This window comes from Ambystoma mexicanum, chromosome 5p, assembly GCF_040938575.1.
Source record: "Ambystoma mexicanum isolate Mex_15411 chromosome 5p, UKY_AmexF1_1, whole genome shotgun sequence".
NCBI lineage: Eukaryota > Metazoa > Chordata > Amphibia > Caudata > Ambystomatidae > Ambystoma > Ambystoma mexicanum.
The window spans coordinates 578,179,071-578,204,707 of record NC_090930.1 but is presented as its reverse complement, the minus strand read 5'-3'; positions in this window follow the sequence as shown (position 1 = coordinate 578,204,707).

Genomic DNA, 25,637 nt, shown 5'->3' with positions numbered 1-25,637 from the left:
CTGCTAAATAGAGCAATCTAGCAAGTTTTACAGAGAAAATGACTTTACTCTGTGACTTCTGCAACTTCCATGGATTGTGGGTTGGCCATGACCTGTGAGCTGGTTGTAACTGGCAGCACCTTAAACTATTTAAAACACCTTACGCAGAAACAACAATTGAATACAGTTTCCAACTTATAGTGGAGAGTGGTGTGTTGGCGATTGCTTCACAAATAACTGGCACAGACCATCTCAGCTCTGAAAGTGGTCAAAAAATACTATGATCTAAAAAGGGTTGCAGCATGAACTGAGAGGCAACAATCTGCTCTTGGAAGCAAGACCATGCAGAACAACAGAGGTTCCAGTCCCGGATCCGCGCTTAGAAACTGAACTTAGGTATGGTATTATGCGTGTTATTTAAAAAACTATTAAATAAATAAATGCATCGAAAGAAAACTATGCATGCCAAGGGTTTTTCTCATTTACCAGTCACAATGCTTTTTGACAGTCTGAACATACCTTCATTTGTATTGCTTCGACAGCAATTGAAATTCCTGCAAACATCCTTTCTAGGATTTTCTCTGTTAATATGGGTCTATTGGGTTTACAGACATTGTTACAGAAGTGACTCCAAAGTTATTCTGGCACTTATGTGTCTGTAATTCTTACAGTGACAGTAATGTGAAAGGTTTATTCAGAACCAAAAACAAAAGAATTAGTGCTTTACCTCTTAGGGTGTTGAAATATATTTTGATAACTAAAAGCTATATTATATCATCTCGATGATGAGTGAATGAAATTGTGAAATTGTGTACATTTAATAAAATATAGGGACCCTCTACTACCAGCCCAGACTTCCATCACTGTAGGTGTTGGAGTATCAATCAATACCGCTATTCTAAATTTAAATAAAACAAATCTCTAATTGGTACTTGCAAAATCGAACGGTTTGTATCAACCCACATATGCTAAGAAAAAGGTGGATGGCTGTATCCATCATTTCCCTCTAGCCATTATTTAATACGTTGAGTACAGCTTTATCTCCTTCAATGGACAGTGTTATCAGGGTATGATATCATTTATTGTCAGCTAATAGGCCGAAAGGGGGATTTTGACTCATTCCTTTTCTTAGATAGTAACTCAAATTATCAAGGGTTGTAAAACTTGTTTCATTGACGATCTTCCAACGTGATCAATTTTGGTAAATATTGTTAGTTAATGATGGAAAAAAAATGATTTTTAGTGTTAAAATGAGAAATCTTTACTAAATAAATTACGTTTTGCTGATTAATTAACCTAGTGCAGTGGTTAAATCTGCTCTTACAGTAGGTCATTTCTATGACAAACTATCATAGAGTTTACTTGAAATTAATTTTTCTTTAAGTTTAGATAAGTGTGTTGCCATCCTGCACACTACCTTATTTAATGTTTGTTACCACACTTTTGGAAGAATGTTTGTATGCTTAGCAGCAAGGAATGTCCTCAATTGCAAAAATCATTCCAACAAGAAGTCCACAGATAAAATCCATATTTTTCTTTTCAATTGTTCAGTAATACTTCTCTGAAAATATTGGTGGTTACACTGTTGTATACTTCCCAGAATGTAAACTTGACCACCATTGCATCCCATTTAAGAGTGAAAGTGTGCATCAGTCAATATGGCAAATCAGGTCAAAGGGGAGCTATGTTTGATGGGAGCAGAGTCAGTTTTTGAGATGAGGCAGAAAGAGAGGTGTCACACAACAGAGCAGAGAGAGAGGGTGAGCTTGTTCCAAGCTGAGGCGGCAATACATGACAAAACATTGACTTTGCCACGAGACAGAAACTTGAAATATTGAGAAGATGATTAGATGAATGAATATTACTGTGGTGCTGTCCCCTTAAGGGGAGCGCACGTGGTGGCGTGATGTTGCACGCCACTGTGTGCATTATAAATAAAGGGGATGTTCCTGGCCGTGGTAGTGCGATCTGGGAGCCCGAGCAGAGCAGACATGTGTGTCCCATTCTGTGGGTTTTGGGGGCTCACGGGCATCGCTTTGGGGGTCAGCCACAGACCCTCAACAGTGGTGACGAGGATGCATGGGGTGACCTGGATGACATGATTAGAAAACTCCTGATACAGGCCTCTTTGTCAGGAAAACTAAGGCAACAGATACTGAGGGAACCGGGTACCACCCTCGCTCGCATCCTTGATCTGGGATGCTGCCATGAAGTTTCAGGGGCAAGGGCGTCCAAGATGGAGGCTGGAACACGCACTGTGAAGACAGAAGAGATGTGTGCGGTAGGGCGTGGTGGGCGAGGCACCAGAAGGCCATGGACCGGCATCTGTGACAGGGGTGGGAGAGCTGGTGAATCCTGCCAAAAGTGTGGCTATGACGTGCCTCACCCCGATGAGTACCCTCCGGCAGGAAGGAACTGTGGACGGTGTGGCCTTGCTGACCACTATGCTCGTGTGTGTAAGGCATCCCTACCGGTAATGGTGCCCAGGTGCCCAGTTCGATCAGGGTTCCTGTGTACAGCCCGCCCACCTAACGTGGTACAGGTAGACCAGGGAGAGGAAGGTATCCATGCAGAGGAAGAAGAGGAAGAAGAAGGGGAGAATATCTTCTTCGTGTCAAGTGTGGGGGCTCTTAAGTCGAAAAACAGATGACAACCGAGATGTGCGGTGGCCGTGAACAAGTTACCCGTCCCAGTGCTCGTAGACACAGGGGCGTCGGTCAATGTGATGGCCCGTGGACACTATGATGCAATGATCACACCACCAAAACTGGTCAGCACGAGAGCCTGTATCTTCGCATTCGGAGGGTCAGAGCCGATCCCATTGGATGGCGCATTCATGGCAAAGGTGGAACATGATGGGTCAAAGATCACAGCAAGATTCTTTGTGACACCAGTGAGCACAAATACACTACTGAGATGTGCTGCAGCAGAGGCCCTGGGCATAGTGACCATCACTTAATCCGTCTATCTGGAGGACATCAATGACCTACTGGACAAGTACTCTGCCTTATTCCAAGGAATCGGTCAAATGGCTGGTGACCCAGTGAAGCTGCACATAGACGAGTCGGTGCAGACCAACATCGGAGAGTACCATTCCATCTCAGGGAACAAGTTGACAAGGAGCTGGACAATCTGGTGAATTTAGACATTATTGAGAAGGACGAGGGTCCCACACCATGGGTGTCACTGATAGTGGTGGCAAGAAAACCAAAACAACCTGACTCTGTAAGGATATGTGTCAACATGAGGCTACCCAACAAGGCCATTAAGAGAGAGAGAGACACTCAACGCCAGCCATCGACGACAGCATTGCGGAGCTGCAAGGGGCTTGCTTCTTCTCAAAGCTAGACCTCCGGGCTACCATCAGGTCATCCTGCATCCGGAGTCAAGATACATAACAACCTTTACAATACACAGAGGCCTCTACAGGTACAAAGACACAGTTTTCGGTGTATCATCAGCAACTGAGGTGTTTCAAAACATCATCAGGGGTGCCCTAGCTGACCTGGATGGAGTCCTAAACATCAGTGACGATATCCTGGTGTTCGCCAAGACAGAGGTGGCCCACTTACGCAAGCTGGCCAGGACCTTTGAGAGACTGCAGTCATTGGGCCTGACACTACACAGGGAAAAGTGGGAGTTTCTGTGTCCGATAGTAGAATTCTTTGGATTCGTGTTTAAAGAGGGGGGTTTCACCAGATCCAAGGAAAGTAAAAGACATCAAAGAGGCCTGACCACCTGAAAATGTATCGGAGGTGAGGAGTTTCCTTGGTATGGTGACGTACGGTGGTCGGTTCATCCAGAATTTGGCATCCAGATCAGAACCCTTGAGGACCATGACACAAAAAAAGAAACAGCATGGCACTGGGGCCCTCTCGAGCAGGCGGCATTTGAGGATATCAAAGGCGCCCTTACGGCCGAAGACACCATGGCTTTCTTCGACCCAACACTCCGGTCGGCGATCATTGTGGATGCAAGCCCATTTGGACTGGGGGCTGAACTGATGCAAATTGGCCTGGATGAGAGCTTTTGCCCGGTAGCGTATGCGAGGAAGGCGCTGTCTGACACCGAACAGCGCTATTCCCAGATTGAACTGGAGGCTCTAGCTGTATTGTGGGGGTGCAGACATTTCAGACTGTACATCTTGGGGCGGCCTGTAACGGTTGTAACGGACCATAAGCCCCTGCTTCCCATTCTAGCGGGGTCCTCGTCCAAGCCACTGGCGAGAATTGAGCGGTGGATGCTCGCACTCCTGGAGTATAGTGTCTCCTTAGTATACAGACCCGGCGCCAACAATGCGACGGACTACCAGTCCCATTACACCAGGGAAAGCAATGATTCATCAGACACTTATGCTGAGGAGGCTGATGACCACTTGCGGATGGTGGTGGAAGTGGCCACCCCGAATGCCATGCCCCTTGAGGACCTGGTGACGGCAGCAGCCCACGACGAGTGTTTTCAAATCCTGAAGACCGTGATACAGCACGGGTCATGGAAAACCATGCACGAATCACTGGACGGACGCACCCAGGAGGCCAAGGTGGTGCTTGAACAATTGTGGAAGGTGAAGGAGGAACTGTTGTTCTCGGACACGGGCCTCCTGTTGAGGGGTGACCGCATTGTTGTGCCCCAGGCCAAGATACGTGACTTAATAAGCCTGGCCCACCAGAGACATCAAGGAGCCGCGAAGACCAAGGCCTGACTACGCCTCAAGGTGTCATTCGCAGAGCTGGAACGGAGGGTCGACGAATATGTGTCCGCCTGCGTTTGGTGTCAGGTGGCATCCCTGATACAACGAGAGCTGGCTATTGAGACCATGCCTAGAGGGACGCGACCTTGGGAGGTGGTGCATGCAGACTTCGGGTCCACCACACGGGGCACACATTCCTGGTGGTAGTGGATGAATACTCACGCTACCCGGAGGTGGAGTTTGTGGACTCGGTGGCTTTTGAGCATGTGGTCGTAGCCCTCGGGAAAGTATTTTCCTCTCATGGTTTTCCTCATACCCTGTGCTCGGACAATGGGGCGCCTTTTCAGAGTGAGCAGTTCTCAGAACTGATGGGCGGGTATGGGGTTCAACACTGGAAGATAACCCCGCTCTTGCCCAGAGCCAACGGTGAGGCGGAAAGGCTGATGAGAACTCTCAATAAGACATTCCTGATAGCACAACGCCAAGGGCGCTGTCTTCAAATAGCGCTATATCAGTTCCAGAGAGTCTACCGCACCACTCCTCATGCATCGACGGGGTGGCCCCGGCTGAGGCCCTCTTCAAACGGTGTCCTCGAGGGCTGCTGCCCAAGGTGGGCGAGAAGGAGCATGGAGTGATTGACGACCAGCAGGTGGATCTTGATCAGAGGTTGGAGAATGCAAGGAGAGGGCTCTACCCGCAATGCCTAGAACCAGGGGATGAGGTGCTGATCCACCTCAGGAACAAGAAAGCATGGAAGTCCCCGATGAGGGTGGAGGTGCTGCCCTCCCTCCCCCTGTCCCCAGCCCGGAAGGATCTCCCGTGCTGCAGGCCGGTGGGAGGTACCCCCAGAGGACTGGGCGAGGGAAATCCACCCACCTCACCGACTATGTTCTAGGACAAGTTTCCTGAGCGGTCCCGGTGCCGTGGGTAGTCATCAAGGGGATCCAGAGCGGCTGTGAATAAAGGGGTGATGCGGGATGCTTTGGTTAATTGCACTGTTTGATGTGTTGTTTGTTTTTCCTTGGAACTGTTGATGCACATTTGTTTGTCCTCATGAAAAAGGAGGATTGTAGTGCTGTCCCCTTAAGGGGAGCGCATGCGGCAGCGTGACGCTGCACGCCGCTGCGTGCATTATAAATAAAGGGGGCATTCCCAGCCACGGTAGTGCGACCGAGGAGCCAGAGCAGAGCAGACGTGTGTGTCCAAGTCTGTGGGTGTTGGGGGCTTGCGGGCATCGCTTTGGGGGTCAGCCACAGACTCCCAACAATTACCAGAAGGAGAATAATGAGAGAACTGATTGATGAGGAACAAAGGTCCATGTGAAAAGATAGAATTATGGGTGATACAGAGATATTTAAATAGTACTCTTGGTCTACTGGGCCGACAGTGAAGTTTAAGTCAGAAGGGAGAGAGCTGTTCCTATATACGAAGTACACACATAAGTCATGCAGAATCATTCTGAATAAGCAGAAGATGATATATACAGAAGAAAGCAACCCCAAGCTAAAGAGAATTACATTAGTCTTAGTAAGACTGTAGGAGAGAAGTGACTGCAGGAATTTTAACCAAAAAATAGAGATAATGGAGAAGTTAATGGAAAGTGCAAACCTAAAAAAAATCAAGAGGAAGAAACATGGTTAATCTGGGGCAGTCGTGTGAGATGAGAAAAATATTTCACTCCCAAGATTATAACTACAGTGACTGGGGTGGACAAAGGGTTATAGAAGGCAATAACCTCTCCAATTGCCTATCTTCAGAACCTCTGTTTCATTAGAGTTACATATAATTGTTACACATCCAGTTATAGATAGCAAACATACAGGAGGGAATTCTGGAGAGTAAATCGGACTGTGGCCTATTGCGATGAAGGATGAGTTTAGTATCATTGGCTTATGAATAGACAGAAAACCCAAAGGACTTGATCAGGGAAATAAGTGGTTATATTAATCTGCATCAGAATTACTTGCAAAGTGTTGAGGACGTTTTGATCAAATTAAAGAGAGTTTATATTTACAAACAGAACCTTTATAAATTGCTCATCTTGAGATAATCCCCATGGATCTTTTAAAACATATAATTGGTTATTTATCAACAAAATGTGCAGTTCCCCAAAAATATGTAAACATGACCATGCAACATGGTTTGACTCTGATTGTTATCCAGTTAAATTTAAACATAATGATGATCTCAAATCAAAGGACCACTCAATCCAGGTCAGATTTGCTATGATAACTTTCATGAGGGAAAGGCAGATATAATTAATACTCAGCTGGTAAATCTAACAGTTTTGGCACATGTGATAAAGTCCCCTGCATGTGTTAGGAGATCTCTGTTGGCCTGACTCAGGGTGAAGGGTGTCTCCCTAAATCATTGGATAATGGGCCAATTGGTGTTCTGGAGTGGATGCCATGGTCACCCCCACTTAGTCCCCCCAGCAAGGAGGGGACAATCAAATGTATCAATTTGGTATGTCTGGCCATTTACAAAAATATTGAAGTTGACACCCCTCCTGCCAAAGCTCCAGGGACCCAGGGAAAATTGCAAAACAAGCACTGAGAACTGGCACAGATCGTACCCAAGCATCAATGAGCAACAACCTTCCAGAATACATCTTTGAAATCAACAGGTGAGAGACTGTGTGAACAGGGGAATTACCTCAAAGATTTTTGACCTACTTGAGAGACATTTTATAAAAACATTATCACTGGGGAGAGAAAGGCCACGATAATCTGTTACTTTGAGGTCAGAAAAAATAAGTTGAACTTTCAAGACATTTTCTTTGAACTGATACGAATTGCTTATGAAAGACCCTATTTAAGTTCTCAAAATAAGACTTTATTATAGGAATCTTGCAGATAAAAAGGTTATGTATATTGAAACTCAGCCGAAAGAAGAGCCTCACTTAAAGTTTCAAATTAAACATCAAATAAACATTTTAAAACACCAAAGATTCTGGTGTTTCTCAATTTGTGCTCTTAATTTCTGACTTTATTAAAAAACAAACACTTATTTTTCACATCAAAGTAAAGATATTGTAGTACATCTGATAGGTCATGTATTCCATTCTCACCTGGCTAAAGGGTATACAATGAAGTAACGTCCATGTCACACTTATACATTCTGTAAATATATATTTGAGTACTCATAAAGAGCTTTGAAAATTCAAAGCCTGTGTGGTTCAGTTCCTTGAAGCACGTCCATCGGATGGCATAGGGTATACTGTATGTAGCAAATACTAGTAAAGCTAATTTTGTATCTGCCACAGGAAGATTTGGTAATGACTTTTGCAACCATTCAGGCTTTTATATTTATCGCTTAAAACCTGAACACCAGGGAAAGTGGCAGGATATTATATCTTAGAATGTGTTTGCTTTGTTTCCCAATCGCTGGTGTCTTAGTTTAAAACAGTTTATCAGTGATACTTTGAATGTCTGTTCTAGCCCTCTCCTGGTCCCAGAAGATACTCATTCTAGAGCCAGAGAAGCCCATCCTGCGTGCACTGAGTGTACGTAGTGTGTGATGGTTAATCATATGTAAAACAGCCAAGAGGTCCAGGAGAAGAAGCAGGCAGAAGTTCCATTTATAGCTAATCTGAAGGGCATTCTCAGGTCAACGACATTGATGGTTTCTTTTCCAGTGCTGCATTTGGAGTGAATCCCCATGATTAATCCCAGAGCAGACCAATTTGCTCGATTTTTGTAAGTAGTTGTGCAGCAACTACCTACACAATTGCTTTGCTGATAAACGAAAGGATTGTGATAGTCAGTCGTTTGCTGCTTCTTCCTGCTCAGGGTGTTTTTTTTTCCAGAGTAAGCATCTATGTGCTATTTGTAGGACATATGGGAATCCAACTCAATGAGGGAGGTGTTGACTATTCTGAGAAGAGCCACCAGAGCAGGACAAGTATGATTTTAAAGGATGGTGGGTTGGACGATGCCCTTGGTCAAGAGATTGGCTTTAGGAATGTAATGTGAGCATATATGAGTGGTCAGCAGTAAGCGGGGGGAGAAGTTGGTGGAGGGTGGATCAGCCCATGTGGGGATATAGGATCCATGGTTTGAGAGGATTTGGTGCCCAAATCTGGAGCCTGATTCTTTAGATCTTGTTGACAAAATACTTAAAGAACGTATTGACAGTGTAAGGTAGGCCCAAAAACCTTCAACAAGTAAAAATCAATTCCATTAGCAAAAATGAATGCACGAGTTGCAAGAATAACAAATGTTTAATACATGAAGTTCAGTCGGGAATAAAAGGCAAGCTTCATTCAATGCATCTTAATTAAATGGTGGAATATATTCGAAAGGACACATGACATTGTATTGACATTGTATCAAACCACATTTAAATTCTAACACATTGATTGGCTGACAGTTCGAGTCCCTTTAAAGAAAACTGTACATTAATTTGCCCTATTGGCTCAGACCTCTCCCTCGTTACCAGACCAGTACCATCCCTCTAGTTGTGACCTAATTTCCAAATTAGTTAAAGTTCTGCATTCCCATTGTTTGACCGTGGTGATACATTTTGCTATTTTTGAGCCCCTTCTTCATTGGTTGTCCCACCTCTGGGTGCCTCATGGTGTGCTTCACCTCTCATTCATGACCAAACCCCTGTGAGGTGCAGACAGTGTGACATTTAAGGAATGAATACCTAATCCTTTCCCCATGCGGCCAGAACGCTGGCATCCCCTAATGGTTCTCAACCTTGTAATTGTACAACTATCAGTTCAGTTTGCCACTTCTCATTGAACACATGGTGCACTGTTTCCCTTCTCCAATGGGAATCAGTGGACTACTGGTGGGCATTGCTCAACCAAACTCGATGAGGAAATAGTTTCCTCAGCCTCCTCATGAGCCATTATTTGTTTCTGTTCCTTGATCAAATGCTTATTTATCTTTGCTGTCATATTTCCCAATTCCTCTGTTCATTTGTCACCTCATTCCCAACCGCCTCCCTGTCGTTCCATCTTAAGTGACCATCTTCCCCCAGGGGGCAGTGTGCTCATAACCTAATTAGCTCGTTCCGGCCCCATCTCAGCATTATTCTATTCTGACTGATCTGTGTCCTTTATTTGCTTACTTTGGCTCTAAGAAATAACATTTACTTGTACTAATGTTCTTTGCTCATTCCCTGAGAACTTGCTGTGTCCCTTCATTCGAACCAATCCTTGTGCAGCCCTTCACCCTATCTCCAAGGTTACAGGTCTTGTCAATGCACCATCTAGGATTATCATGAATAAAGTGTATTTTACTGCAAGGAAAAATCCATGTGTCCCTGTGGCCTTATAATCTCAATTATCCAGAGGAGCTACTTCTTAACATAGGGCCTATTTTTTTTAACGAGCAATTTAAATTCTGTGCAATCAACAGTCTATAGAAAATATGTATGCTCTGCTGCATTGCTATTACCTGTGACATTATAAAAGAAAGCTTGTTCAACTACTTGTGGTGCCCTCTGCACCTTTCTCTGCTTATGAGCGGATTTCAATCCCTATGCACTACTACACCCTATATACCTGCTAATTTATGCTACTTGATCTATACTCTCAGGGTAATTTCTTCAATGTTTCTCCCCTCCATTCTTCATGGAATTTTCTCAGAAACATATATATCCCCTTGCTGCTTACACAGAGCAGGATGGGTGCACTTGTCACGAAGGTTATTGGCACTCTGACAGGCCCATAGTCCATTCTGTAAGGATTTCCAGAATGTGTACTTTCTCTCACGTTTGGGGCACTGGAATTGCATCCCAACAACGTCCACCCCTTTTGTTACTTATGTAACAACCTCCCCCATTAGTTGCTTAACTCTAAAATTGTGTTCCCTTCCCCAAACATACACATCTTTGGGTACCCATATTTTACTGACATGTCTCAAATTCCCTCCCTTTTTGCATAATCCCATTGACTTCATCGTAGGAAGCTGCAATCTCCATCTTCTGTGGCGTCTACGTAACACTCCAAATAGTTGTCTGGATCTGGGGGTGGTGACCACCATGTGCCTAGTGAGTCAATCAGGCACTAAATTCTTACAATTTCTGGCATATCATCTTCAACCCATTTATCAGTTTGGGTGCTTTCATGTGTACATGGAGAAGTGACCTGATCTGTTCTTACTGTAAGCACTCTCATTTTATTTCCTCGGGACTCACAGCAGGCCACTGGTATTTGGTATGTGCAATACATCAATATCAGGAATACCAAAACAGGGAAGTGTAGACGACATGTTACTTTTAATCAAATTGGCTTCCTTGGAAACAGTTCAGCAAACCATTCTTGTTCTCTTGCTATTCCTCCAACCTTCTCCATGTCAGTAGTACATTATGGAGTGCTTTAAATGGCATGCTTAGCGAGCCATTATTCTTGTCATTAGGTGGTTTGTATGTACAGCAGGTTGCACTGATCATTTTGCAGACATCAGGCCTCATTCCGCTATTGGAGGTAGCCATGGCGATAATAGCGCCATGGCTGCCTCCAATAACGGTACCGAGTCCGCCCTCATTCAATGGGAATTTACCGGTCTAGTCGGACCTTTGCGGGACCGGTAAGTCCCCATTGAAAATACCATTCCCCATTCCCATTTGAGCCCCTACAGTGCTCAATGGGAATGGGGACGGTGCAAATAACGGTACCGCAATTTGTGGTACCGTTATTTGCTCCCTGCACCCTACGCGGCTCCCACTAAGGTCACCTGGTAAAACCAGGCGGCCTTAGCGGGACCCGCAAATGGACCTCGGAATAGGGCGCAAAGGGATTACTGGCACTGATGTCCTTAACGGTGCCTGGTATCCCTTTGCGCCTTACTCGGAATGAGGCCCATCTACTTCCATGGCTGTGAGGAGGTCAAATACAAATCTATTTTGATTTGTCATTATTCTGAGGGCTGGACTACATTGTAGTGAATTATCTGAAGCCACTTAGAATTAGTGGACGCTTGGGTACAGGAAAGTAAATATAATGCAAAAAATGCTTGTGTCTTTGAAAACAGCCTTTATTGGGTGGGTACTTCATGCAGAGCATCTTCTACATCCTGGGTGAAATAACATATTTTTTTTCTACAGGAAACAGTCATTGACTTTTTTCTTCATAGTGGGGTGAGGGGGCCTGGGGGTTGCTTAAGTTTCTGTCTAGGGATAGTGAGGTGTTTTTCAGGAATTAATAACACTTGTGAATGCAATGTGACCAGTGAACAGACACCCTTCCATGATGCTGATAGGTGAAAATAAGCCTTATCATCAGACTGCCAAAACAGGTCCATGAGGGATGCAATTGCATCCTGTAAAGTTGCCACGTTTACTGTGTGATTACAATGTGTATTTTGACCCATTCACATTGTTCGTTTGTCTCTGAAACAAAATGAAGATGGAGTGAGTTGCTGTGCCTGAACAGGTTGTTCATTATGTTGCAAACTTGTTAATTTGTTTACATGAAAGTTCCAAATAATTTTGCAATTCTTGTTCAAATTTTCTATTACATATTCTTTATATCTGACCAGTTCCTCTGTTTTGAACACAGCTAACCCCTTCACACATGTGTTGTTCCAAACATTTATTCCCTCTATGTGCATGTGCGGTTTTGTTAAGCATCTCATGTACTCTTGTCCCTTCTTCCCTTCACATTCAGCCTTGCCCACTCTTTCCAGTGTTACCTGATCCTGGAATTTCCTTTGTGCTTTACAGAGAATGAGGTGTGCTCTAAGGGTGACACTTCCTGGGGTAAGAATAGCTTGAGGTTACCAACAATGCACAGAATAAGCACACAAACAAAGCAATAACCATTATGCTACATTCTGCTTATTTCTTTCATGTTTTCATACCACAGATTGCTATACTCATATAGGTATTCTCCTGCAATGTTAGTACACATACTTTCTAGAATCTGAACATCCCATTTGCGGCTGGTCACATCATCTCTACTAGTTGTTGATACATTAGCTCCCTCTCCTCCTCCAAGTCAAGCTCCCCATATTCATAATTTTCATCACAAGGAAAGAAAGAATAATCAAGAAAAACAAACAGCAAATCCCTATAAACACATTTTTGGTTCTTCGGCTGTTCCCTATTTGTGCTTCCATTATTTGTGATGACAGTTCTGCTCCTGTTCAGTCAAAAGGGTACACAGTAGTCACACCCTTCCTCATAGTGCCTACTTAACTTTGATTGTTCGTGCTTTCCTAACTGTCTTGTTCTTGTTCCAGGGAAGAATTGGTGCCTGTAGCTTTGCGGATGTCATAGAGGTGTATCCACCCTCGCCATCCTCTTACTTTCACAGTGGTGGGGGTCGCGCATACTACTTCATGTGGACCAGAGAACTTTGGATCACTCAATTTATTGTTGTATGTGCAGATGTATATTATTTTGCCTAGATACGATGGTGGTTGCTGGCGTATTGGTGAACTTTTGATGTTACCTGATGACATATAATTCTTGAACATATTGTCAGTTCCCTTAGGAAACTCCCAATTCCACACCCAGAATCTCTGCACTTTTATGTGCACCTGACACTGTTCAAGTGGGCAGTACCAGTGTATGCATCTGCCAACCTGTCATCACCTCATGGGGAGTCAGGTGGTGGTCCTTGCCTGGCTGATTGAACAGGTTGTACAGTGCCAGAGGCAAACAATACAACCAACTCTTCTGTAGTGAATGACATATTCTTGCTCATTTCATTTTTAATAGGCCATTTAGTCACTCAACTTTATCTTTGGCTTGTTGGTGGAAAGCTAAGAGTTTGTGTCTTATGTCCAGTAATTTGGCGATCTCTCAAAAGAGTTTGTTTGCAAAGTGAGGTCCATTGTCGGATGTCAGAAAATCACATATCCCCAATCTCATAAACACTTCCATGCCAAACATTTTGCCGCCGAGTTGGCGCCCACATGAACACATAGGCCAGCCTCAAGCCATTGAGAGAATGGGCAGACAGTAACAATCATATAACGAAAAGGTACTGCACCTCGTAAGTATGTCGATCAACTTGACATGGAGGTCCTTGAAGGGCCCTGAAGGGTGAGGCAATATTGCTTTCAAATTCTTCAAAGTGTGTCTTGTGTGGTACAAGTGACATGTGATGCAGTTGATCATGAATTTTTCCACATGCACTGATATGTTCGGAACAAACCAGTCCTTGCCAAAGTCTGCAGCAATAGCTGCTTTGTGGCATGAGTGGGGTAATGCAGCTGTTCCATGGTGATGGTCAGTAACTTCAAAGACATTACTACTTAACTTGTAACGCTTCTCCTCCATACTAGGTCTGTGGGTGACAATGCACATCCTCTCCTCACCCTGAGGACCTTTTCTTGTGGTGGGGCACCCTCCTGCAGTTCAATTATGTGGGCCATAGACAATTAACTGGATGGTTCTGGGGCAGCTCTTGTTGTAGGACAATGATCAGGGTCTTATTTACTTCTGGAGAAGGTAGGTATGCTGCCTGCTTGGTAGCTGTATCCAGAGCTGCATGCCCACAGGAAATTGGGTCTGTCCCTTTGGTAAGGGTGACACATTTTACTATGACCACTCGGCTGGGGTATTTCAGGGCATCAAATAATCTGGGTAGTAATGCTGCATTTGTACGAGGGACCCATCAGACCTCTTAAAGCCCCTCCTCCACCACCTGGATAAGCCTGAATGTAGTGTGTATGTCATGTATGCTGAAACAGTGTAGGTGGTGACCCCATGATCTTGTGACATTTCTAGAGCTTCAATTAATGTTATGAATGATGCTTCTTGTGATGAGTAATAGGTGGGCAATCTCTTTTGTATCACCAATGGGTACTCATCTTCCTGTCCTTTCACATATCTCAATACTGCTGACTCTTTGTGCCTCTGCCCATTCTCCTGATCTATCGTTAGCGACCCATCAGCCTATAGAACTTCTCCTGATTCTAGTGTGTCTTCTATATAGATCCTGTATCATACTCCAAGAAGATCGTTTTGCTTTTTTCAGAGGGTATACAGCTGTGTTACATGAGGATGTGGATGGTACTATTAGTGAAGTGATTGTGTCATACATTCTCTTGTCAACCCCTCTGTATAAGGGGTTCTGTTTTCCTCGGGAAAGTATTGCAGCTTGCTTAAGCTTCATCTTTACTACCCCTTTGTTTTGTAGTAGCCCTACGTCATAAGGGTTATCTGTCCAGAGACTACTAGGCATTTCTGGTATGTCTCCATGCAGCCATGATGGTGGTGCTGTAGCAATCATTATAGTGTGTGGCATTTTTAGTTGTTGTATGGACATGTGGCATGGGATGCAGATTTTGAAAACTATCTCTCCTTCGTCCTTGAACAGCTGTTCGTCTGACACTTCTCTATGAGTGAATGTGGGGTCTATACAAAGAACAGTGCTCCATTCTACCCCTTCCTCATCTATGCCTGCAAGTATTGTAGAGGAGCAGTTGCATGCCTTTGCAGGAAATCCCACCCTGCTACGGCAAGTATGTTGGGAGCGCGAGATTGTGCCATGCTTGACACCAGCATTTGTGACCATACCACAGTGAATATTCGAGAACAAAAAGGTACCCTCAGAAAAAACCCTATCAAATGTATTCCCAAAGATATGACAATCTGAGGCAGGAACTCCCTGAAGGAAAATGAAAATGATAGAAAGAGGAGCTGCTGATGTCACGAGAGAGCAATGTGACACACTGAGTATACTAGATGAAGAGAATGCATGGAGTTTATAGAAACTGATGACAAAGTTAAGAATCGAGTAAACTTTCATATGCAGAAAGGAAGATTGCATGTGTGTGATGCACTGCAGAAAATGCAAGCCGTCCAGTAACTGTACAGATGCAGCAATGCAAGTAGACTAAGTGACCTTAGAAGCTGGCAATACGTAATTTATAGACTGCAGGTGGAGCCACCATTGTATAGAAGCTGGACATCGGTTTAATGAATTTAGTAAGCTCTGACCCATGGAGAAGAAGGACCAGAGATTGCGGATTTGAATGGCAAAGCTGTCTGGCCTGGTGTCAAGGATCAAGGCAGCCAAGACTGGTTATCTATTTTCCGCAGGCGGCAAACGTGAGTGGCTGAATCATCCCTTGTTAAGATGCAAAGAAAGAACACCATGCATGCCAAGTTTTATTCATTTAAGACATTTAATTACTGCAAAATGCTTGCATTCCCTTATATTCCCAGAGACAAGAATATGATACAAGGCCAAGTTCAAAGACAATCTTCATGGCAGAAGGCATGAGTGATGAGAGATGTTGGGCTGATTAGATGGGGAGGTAAAGTCAAGTCCACTGTGCCAACCAATTGTAGAGGGCCATATTATGAATGGCCTTATAGTTTGAGAGCCAATGATATACAGTGTACTTAATAGTGTTGAAGATGATTTGCAGTAGAGTTAGGAATAAGTTGTCCATCTGACAGTGGATACCCAATCACAATCCCACCCTTTATAGAAAGTATACTTAGATGTTGCCCTTGAGCCTATCAGAACCCCTCATAGGTTTTTCACATTTACCACATTGTATGACATCACATATAAAAAATATTTATTATATAAATGTGCTTTTATGTGAATAAGCCAAGAGAATCAAGCAAACGCTTGTTGATGTCTGTTGTAACTCCGTGTTTTAGACAATTGATAATAAAACAGAAAAAAGTTGCCATCTTCCTGAGTTGGTTTGATTATTTGGTGTCAAAGATATTCTGCATCCCATCCATTGCATGCATGCTACCCAAAGGGCTATAAGCTTGGTATTATGGTGTCTTTTCTAGTGATGATGGCCTCTATATTGAGGATGAAAATTGTACCTAGTGTCTTTTCTTGTGGGACTGTTGATCTGAATAGGAACTCAGCAAGTAAATACAATATCATGTTTTGTATTCTGGGCAGCCATCTATTAGAACCACCACTGCATAGGCAGCAAACATGTGCTTGTGCAAGAGTATCCCTCACACAGTGTTGGTACTGCAATGTGCTAGGAGCACTGCTGCTACCCTCAAATAATGCATGCCTAGTGTGGTGCACACTAAACCCTTGTCTGTGAATGAAATGATCACATTCAACTTGCTTAGTATACTTTTTCCCAAGAGGCTAACTGGGGAGTCTATACATTACAGCAAGGGTGCTAGCACTTCCTTCTCTCCTACAGTAATGGGTACATCCTCAGGGAATGGAATTGTGAGAACAGCCACAGTGAATCCCTGTGTGTCCATGCTTTTGTTGGTTAATGGAAACCTCCCTTCCGTTGTACATGATTTGGTGACCCCGTATCTAGAATAAAGATGAACATCCTATTTACTATCTTCACTCCCACCTTGGGATTCTCTTCCGGAATGGGGGTAATTGAGAGGATTGGGCACGTCAGATTTCCCTTTGGGGTGTCCTATTGTGGGTATGTGTTTGTCCTTGGGAGTAGGAACTTATTTTGTCCTAAAACACACAGTTCTGTATGCTCTGTTACAGTACCTTGTGGTAGTGCATTGTGCTCCCATGTGTTGGCTGTGCGGGGTGTTCATTGTGTGCAGTATTGGGTACTGCACTGGTTTTACATGAGTTGGGGCCATGGACTATGAATTATGAATGATTTGGGTTGTCCTGGGCCGGGTGCATACATTAAGTTGGAGGCTGGTGTCAGACTCTGGGCATAAGAGGACTATGAATCATATACTTCTACCTTATGTGGTGTCCGATGTATGAGATATTGGTCTGGTGGTGCATCTGATGGATACTGCATCTGGGGCCAGCTTGGGCAGTCTTGTGCAAAATGTCCCATTCTCCCACATGCCAAACATGGTCCACCAGATCGTGATCTCTTCCTCTAACGCATCCACCTCTGCATCTTTGGGGATTGCTTCTCCCCCTTTGCAGCCTCTCATATCCCTTCTTCCCTCTCCATGCCCCCCTGGAGTGGTTGGGGTGGCTTCGCCCCAACATACTCTAGAAACCCTAGAAACTTGGGACAGGAATGACTGGAACCAGGTAATAGAGTCTTGAGAGCATTGGCCTACATTTCCGAGGGTGGAAAAGAGTCATTTGTGATCCAAAAGATCAAAAGCGGATGACGGTTCCAACAGGACCAGAGGACCTGCGTTGCCTGTATCAGTAATTTCAAACATGTGAGAGTATAAATCAATAAGGGTTGTCTCAGTACTGTGACAAGCTCTAAAACCTGACTTTCTTGAGTGTCGCATTCCTGCATTTTTGAAAAATACTTGATATTGGGTGATTGCAACCTTGTCCAAGATCTTTAACAGAAAGTAAAAAATTGTGATGGACCTTAAGTTGCCGGTATCTAAAGGGTCCAGGTCAGGTTTCTTCACCAAGGGTGTGAAAATAGAGACCACCTTGGTGGATGTGGGTATCAGCTTCCATTTAAATGAGGAGTTGACAAAAGGAACCAAAAAAGGAGCAAAGATCTGCTTGTTCACAAGAATTAATTTGGGGTGGAAGTATGTTACTTGGGCATGAAGAGGGCCATATGTTGGCCAAGATTTTAATAATTTTGGGTGTAGTAACAGCAGAGAAGAGAAAACGAGGGTGTTTCCCCATAGCAGGAAGGGGCCAGTGGAAGGGTTATAGAGATCTGTGATAAGGTTGCTCTCAATCTTTTCCCAGGCTTTTGATACCTTTGCCCCTTTGTCTGTCTCTTTTTTGATATTCTTAACAACTGTGCTATTTTATGTATTGGATATTTGTTATGCGCCTATACACAATGTATACGCTATCCATTCTGATGAAAATCTGCCGTGCCTTCCATGTATCAGTATCTATCACTGGCCAATGCCCCCCTTCTGCCCCTCCTATGTTTTCTGTATCATTACTTCTAGGTGCCTGCATGCTTTATTTTCTACCTCTATTATGTATGGGTCTTGAGTGTTCTCTGTGTCTCTATTTTCTTCTAAACTTCTTTGATTGGGGACTGCGTGGGGCATATAAAAGGGATTTGTATATCCTGCAGCAGATTGCAGAGGATATGTTCTGGTTATCGGCGGGTTACTCAAAAGCAAAGGCGTCTGAACCTGTGTTTAATTGGTGCTTTCTGTTATAAGGGGCAGGTTGTGGACTCCTTAGTTCTACCTTCTGGAGCTTCTTCTACCTCATTGTATACTTTCCATAATTCAAGTATGCTTTCTCTATTCTTCAACTGTTTACCTTTGTAAGTTGACAACAAATGTGTGTACATGTGTTTGAGTATTCGTGTGCCATGCTTTCCCTCCGCTGGCCATGCAGTAAACCCTTTCCCTTCTATCCCCTGTACCCATTCTTTATGATATTTTAAAATCTAGATCTTAAACATGAGGAACTCTTTACTCATATGTTCGAGTGGCATACACATTTTTTACAATAATACCAATGATGTGTCAATTACGTTACAGTGAACAAGGACACAAATTCTGGCTCAACACAAAAATCACTACTATCTTAACCTCTAGCAGGTTGCCCCTCCAGCACCCCTGCTCCACTATGACATAGACACTCAATACAACCCCCAACAAAGTTCTCCCTCCTGTACTTTCCCCCACTACATTCCTTTTTTTTTAAATGTTTAGACCACTTACCCCCTTTTCTGCACACACCGGGCTCCTATCACCCAACCCCAAACATCTCTATGTACAATTTATGCAGCGAAAGTAAAAAAGAACACTTACAGCTTGGTTTACTTTTTCTCCTTTTCTCCTACTTACTTCGGGACAGAGGGATTCCCAGTCCTCTCCATTACAGGACCTTCTCTTATATTGTGCAGTGCTGCCCCCCCACTTTACTTTATTTCAATATAATACTACTTTGATGTCATGCTTTCCTCTTCAAAAACCCTCTTCTCTTAATATTCCAAAAGAGAAGATAAGCATCACATGGTTCTCTGTTCCACACTCTTTTCCACTCACACTCAAATACTCACATCCCTCTTTTACTGGTCCTGCACATGTGCACCCATGTTATGGGTTTTCTTCTGTGGTCCTCTGATGCTTTGTCTCCCCAGGGAAGGCCTTCACAACTGGTCCAGGTGCAAACCCTCCAGTGATCAGACAATCCTTCGGTCAAACCCGGCACCTACTGGCCTCTTCGTTTATGTGCACAGATTCAAGGTCTCTGCGGGCAGGCGCTGCAGCCCAGGATGCACGGCAGGGGAGCTTCCAGCTCCTATGGAGGGCTTGGAATCACATCAGGGTCACCAAAATGTAGGGTAGGCCCAACAATGTGCAACCAGTAAAAATCAATCCAAGAAGCAAAAATGGGTGCATGAGCTGCAAGAATAACAAAGGTTTATTACATGCAGTTCAGCCAGGAATAAAAGGCAAGCTTCATTCAACGCATCTTCATCAAATGGCGGTATACATTGGAAAGGAGACATGACATTGTACTGACATTGTTTCAAACTATACATTAATTGGCAGTATTGGCTCAGACCTCTCCCCCGTGACCAGACCAGTGCCATCACAGTAATTGTGACCTAAAGTCCAAATTTGCTAAAGTTCTGCATTGTGTAAGGGAGGCATGATATCACAAGTATAACACTAAAAGGTACAATTTGTAAAACCTCTACTGAAGTTTCTATGGGGTTGGAGAAAGTCCTATATATAGCTAAGATGGGAGTAGTCTCATGCATCAAATAAAAACATATAACAGTCCTATTTGAGTCCATCGAATCAAAATGGCCCATACTAACAAAAACCTAATGCCTGTCCTATATCTTGTACAAAAAAGTGAAAAGGAGAACATGTATGCAAATGAAAATCAGTTTACAAATATAAATAATAAATGTGGCTGAGTCAGCTCTCGTCCCCACTTTGGACAGCACAGAGAAAGACAGTTACTGTAGGGAAGATGACACACTCTGTCTCATGCTCTTAACACAAACACAGTTCAAGACGTGGATCGGGGCCAGTCTGGCCTTCTTTGTTAAAGTCTCAGTTTCCAATTTCCAAAAATACAATTCACCAAAAGAGTTAACGTCGGTCACCCTCTGTTTTGCTCAAACCTCTTAAAGCAAAACAAAACAATTGCAGGGGTTCCCTTACCCAAGCTCAATTCACCTCCTTTATGGGTTCCATTCCTCTAACTTATTAAACCATCAGTCTACCTCAGTCAGGCTCGGACCATTTCCTGATGTAGAAGACTTTCAAATGTGCGTGGCTTTTTTCTACAGACCCACTTCGACTTTCCTGATTTCAACTCACACTCATATGGTATTTGCCCCAGTGCTTCCTGGTCTGGGTAGTTCACTGTATTATACACTGAAGTTCAATGTTCACCTTTTACTCTTCTCTTTTCTCTGGGTCAATTTCAATCACCTTGCTTTTACAGTTCATTCATTTTATCGCTATACATTTTTTACCTTTCACAGAGACTTTCGAGTGGGATATTTCCTTTCGCAGGACCACTCCGTTACTCAGTATATCTGACTTTACAGCTATCATTACTTCAAGGTTCATTTGCAGGTGTGCCTTTCTTTGCGTCTCATGCACACGCGTGCAGCCTTCAATTGTGCAATATGATGTTGCCACTTGAATATTTCTTTAGCACACACGAGGCTCTAATGTCACTTGCCAACTCACTGGCTGGGTGAGTTTCTTTCTTGTCTTTACTGTCTTTCAATTTACGAGTCAAGGTTAGTACAGCGGCTTAGCCTCGCCTCCCCATTCTGTCAGTCACCTGGATGAGTTGCTGGCATCCTTGAAACACAATGCAGCCTTCTTGTGTTTGATTTGGCCTTCTCCAAGTGTCTTTCACAGCCTTTTGGAGCCAACAACCTCCTGCAGGGAACTCCTGTGGTTCTTTAGCCCTGGCTCTTTTCCCTCGGCCTTTTGCTCAGCTCTAGTAGGTTTGCCTTCACCAGGAAGTTCCTCTCTCACTCTTGTTCCACCTTGCTCAGACCGTGTCTCTATGTTCCGCCTTTTATCCATGTGAGAAGAGCTAATTGGCATCAGATGTATGCACTTAGATTCAAGTGCCTGACTTTGCCTAACCCAATTACCGGGACATGTCCAATGTGATGCATAAGAGTTAGCTTTATTACTCTCAGTCACCCTCTTCCTCAACCCAGTGTTTGTGTGGAAAGGGGGGGATTGTGAGATTGGAGAATCCAAAGAAATAGGAGGGATTATGGGTACAGGAAAGGGAGGAATACCATGTCTTGCCATCGGCTGCCTCACCCCATCTCCCGAAGACCCCTCATCCAGGTGATCCTCCAGCACTGGACCACCCCAGGAACTGGTCCAAAAGCGATCACCATGTCCTGGAAACCTGGATGAAAAGTCCCAGAGGACTAGCATGTGAGACACCCTTTGGTTTCTCACAATTCCCATTGGCTGACTGTGGTGATACATGTAGCTATTTTTGAGCCCCTAATCCATTGGTTGCTCCACATCTGGGTGTCTCGTGGTATGCTTCACCCCTCATTCTTGACAAATCCCTTGTGAAGTATAGACAGTGTGATGTTTCAGAAATAATACTGCATCCTTTTACCAGGCAAACAGAATATTGGCATCCCCTGATGGTACTCAGCCTTGTAACTGCACAACTAACAGTTCACTTTGCCAATTCTCATTGGATACATGTTGTGCCGTTTTCCACCCCCCATGGGAATCAGTGAACTCCTTTTGGGTATTATTACTCAACCTCACTTGATGGGGAACTAATTTCTTCAGGGTGCATGTGTGTGCTGTGATTTTCTGTACGACATGAATTACCCTTCCTTGCTCGAGTTCTTATTTGCCTTTGCTGTCATTTTTCCAAATTCCTCTGTTCATTTGTCACATCATTCCCAACCACCTGCCTGTGGTTCCATCTTAAGTGATCATCTTCACCCAAGGGGCAGTGTGTTCACAATCTGATCTGCTCTTTCTGGCTCCATTTTAGCATTATCCTATTCTCAATGACCTGTGTCCTTTGGTTGCTTAAACGTCAGCTCTTAGTTGAAACATGCACTTGTACTAAACCGCACACATTTTCACATGTTCGCCACACATCAAACACATAGTTACATGTCATCTTGGTCCCCAGGTCTATGGACTCCTCATCTCTACTCTCTCTACTTTCACATCCCCTCCCACTAATGGTGGCACCAATGGGAAGTCCTCTTGGCTGGCTTCTCACCATCTTGGTATATCATTAATGTCTACCACACTGGCTCTATCTTGGTTCAGGGTCCTCAATCCAACCTCCTCCTCTTGGGCTGGCACATGTCGACCCTCATCAGCTTCCTTCCCGCATCTACATCTCCCCTGCCCGCTCTCTCTGTCCCTCCTCCTACGACTGGTGTACCACGGCCCTGTACCCCTCCTTAGAAAACCTTCAAAGGCACAGACCTCCTTCATCTAGCCTCACTTGATGCTCGTTCAGCAAACAAGCACTCCGCCAACATCTGCCTCCTTCTTAAAGACTAGGACCTTGACTTCCTCACTCTTACTGAAACATGGTTCAGTGCCAGCTTAGTCACTGCTTTTGACTCCCTTCTCCACGATGGCTACAAGATAATTTCCAAGACCCACCTTAACCGTGCTGGCAGTGATGTTGCCTTGATTTTACCTGAGTGGGTCCCTTCCGCCCTCATACCCACCCAGCTTTACTCTTCCTTTGAAAGACTGGTCTTCAAGTTGGTCATCTCTCCCTCCTCCTCTCTGACCATTGCGACTATCTACAAGCCCACTGGCTCAACCACCCTCTTCCTGTCTGAATGGGCTGGTTTCTGCTCCTCTCTCCTCTCAACCACCTCTAAAATCCTCATCGGTGATTTCAATATCCATCTGGACTGTTCTATCACGTCATCCACTGCCTTCCATGACCTCTGCACTTCACTATCCCTATCCATTCTTCATTCTGGTCCAACCCACTTGGCTGGACACACTCTGGATGCACTCATCCACTCTGATCTCTCTCTCTCTCCCCCACACTGGTCACCCCACTCTCTTGGTCAGACCATTCTCTCCTCCTCAAGCCTTGCCAATCTCATTCACGAGCATCCGTCTGATGAAACTATTGTCAGTTGCTACCTTTACATCCACCTTCACCCCCCGCCCCACACTCTACCACTCGCTCTGCTCTCAGCAACCTCCATCTAGCCATTACCAACACCCTGGACATTCTGGCCCTAGTCATGAGGATCTGCATGAAACCTGCCTCCAAGTGTAACACCTGGTATGACTCTGAACTAACAGCCCCGAAACTCAAATGCAGAGCTGCAGAACCAAAGTGGCAGACATCTGGCTCACCCTCTGACGAACTGGCCTGTCGTCTGCTTCATAGACAATACATACTTTCCACGTGCACTAAAAAAAGGGCCCACATCCAGGCGTGGCTCAATGGTGTATCCAACAACACAGCTGAACTCTTTACAATCTGCAGGGAACTAGCCAACCCTTCTGCAGTCTCCTCCTCACCATTCCCTTCCCAAGCCCTCTGCAATGCATTGGCCATTCACTTCACTACTAAAACCCAGGACATCCTGAGCACCCATGCTTCACTCTCCCCGATCCAGCTTCCACCCTCTTGCCTCCTATGTGTTCCCACCCTTCCTCCTACTCTCTCTCCTCCTTCTCCCCTGTCACACCTGATGAGGTCACAAGAGTTGTCCGCTGCATGATGCTCTCCACAAAGCAGGATTTCCTCTGCTCCTCCAGAACCATTAAGGACAACATTGGCTCTCTTGCCTCTGTACTTGCCGATTTCTGTAACCACTCCTTTGCCACTGGATCTTTCCTCTCCTCACTCAAGCACTCCCTTATGCACCCTCTCCTGAAAAAAATCTTCAGCAGACCCCACCTGCCCACTGAACTACCACCCTATCTCTATCACCCTCTTCCTAGGGAAACTCCTGGAAGAACTGGCCATACCAAACTTGTTGGTGGTGTCCACAACCATCAATCTGGAATCTGAGAATCCAGAGGCACAGACACTGCTCTTCTGAACACCTGTGAAGAACTGCTTGCATCTTTGGACTTTAACTCTCCAGCTTTCCTTATTCTGCTTGATCTCTCCTCTGCCTTTGACACAGTAAACCATTCCATCCTCATAAAATGGCTGTATGTAACCCTGGGCGTCTCCGAGCGGACACTGGATTGGCTGACATCCTTCCCAGGTTATTCTGGGCACCTTCTCCTCCCCTACCTCTTTCTCCACCTGTAGTGTCCCCCAGGGCTCCATCCACTCTTTAGCATGTACCTTGCTCCACTGGCACTCCTCATCTCCACCTTCTCTAATAACTTCCAGTGGTACGCAGATGACACACAACCTTTCTTCCAACTCACCGCTGATGCTCTTTTACTTCTTCCATCATCCCAGACTGCCTATCCCTAATCCAGTCCTGGTAAACTTCCAACGATCTCTACCTCAATGCCAGCAAGACTGAGATCCTTCCTATTGGGACCCTGCTCCCTGTATCTTCCTCTTACTCTGGTCATCTTCTATGAGCCCTTCCCCTTCTGCTTCATCTGAAGCCAGAAACCATGGAGTCATCTTCGACTCCCCTCTCTACTTCCTCCCTCGCATTCAGGATATTGCCAAGAAGTCCCACGTTCAACTTTTCCTTCTTAAAGGAATTCTTCTCTGCAAACCCTGTAGCTAATCCAGAATAGTGCAGTACGACCTATCCTTGGCCTCAAGCCCAGGGACTACATCTCTCCTGCCCTGAAAAACCTTCAGTGGTTCCCGGTCGGTGCAAAGATTAAATTCAAATCTCTCTGCATCATCCTCAAATTTGTCTGGGGCCGGGGACCATGCTATCTGAAACCTGAATTTACTAAATACTCTCCCTCCAGATCTCTACATTGCCCTGGTACCAACTCTCTGTGTGTAAAGAATGTCCCTTTCTTCAGCTGGCTCCCTCTTATGGAACAGACTACCCCAGCCTCTTAATCTTGTGCTGGACTTCGGGAAATTCTGTAAACTCTTCAAGATTTTACTTTTCACCTCCTCCTTCCCTTCTTACCTCCTCTGCTAATCTCACAGTCGCTGTGATTGGTTCCAATACCCTTATGTGTCCTTCAGTGCCCTGGCCACTCACACCCAATCGCCTCATCC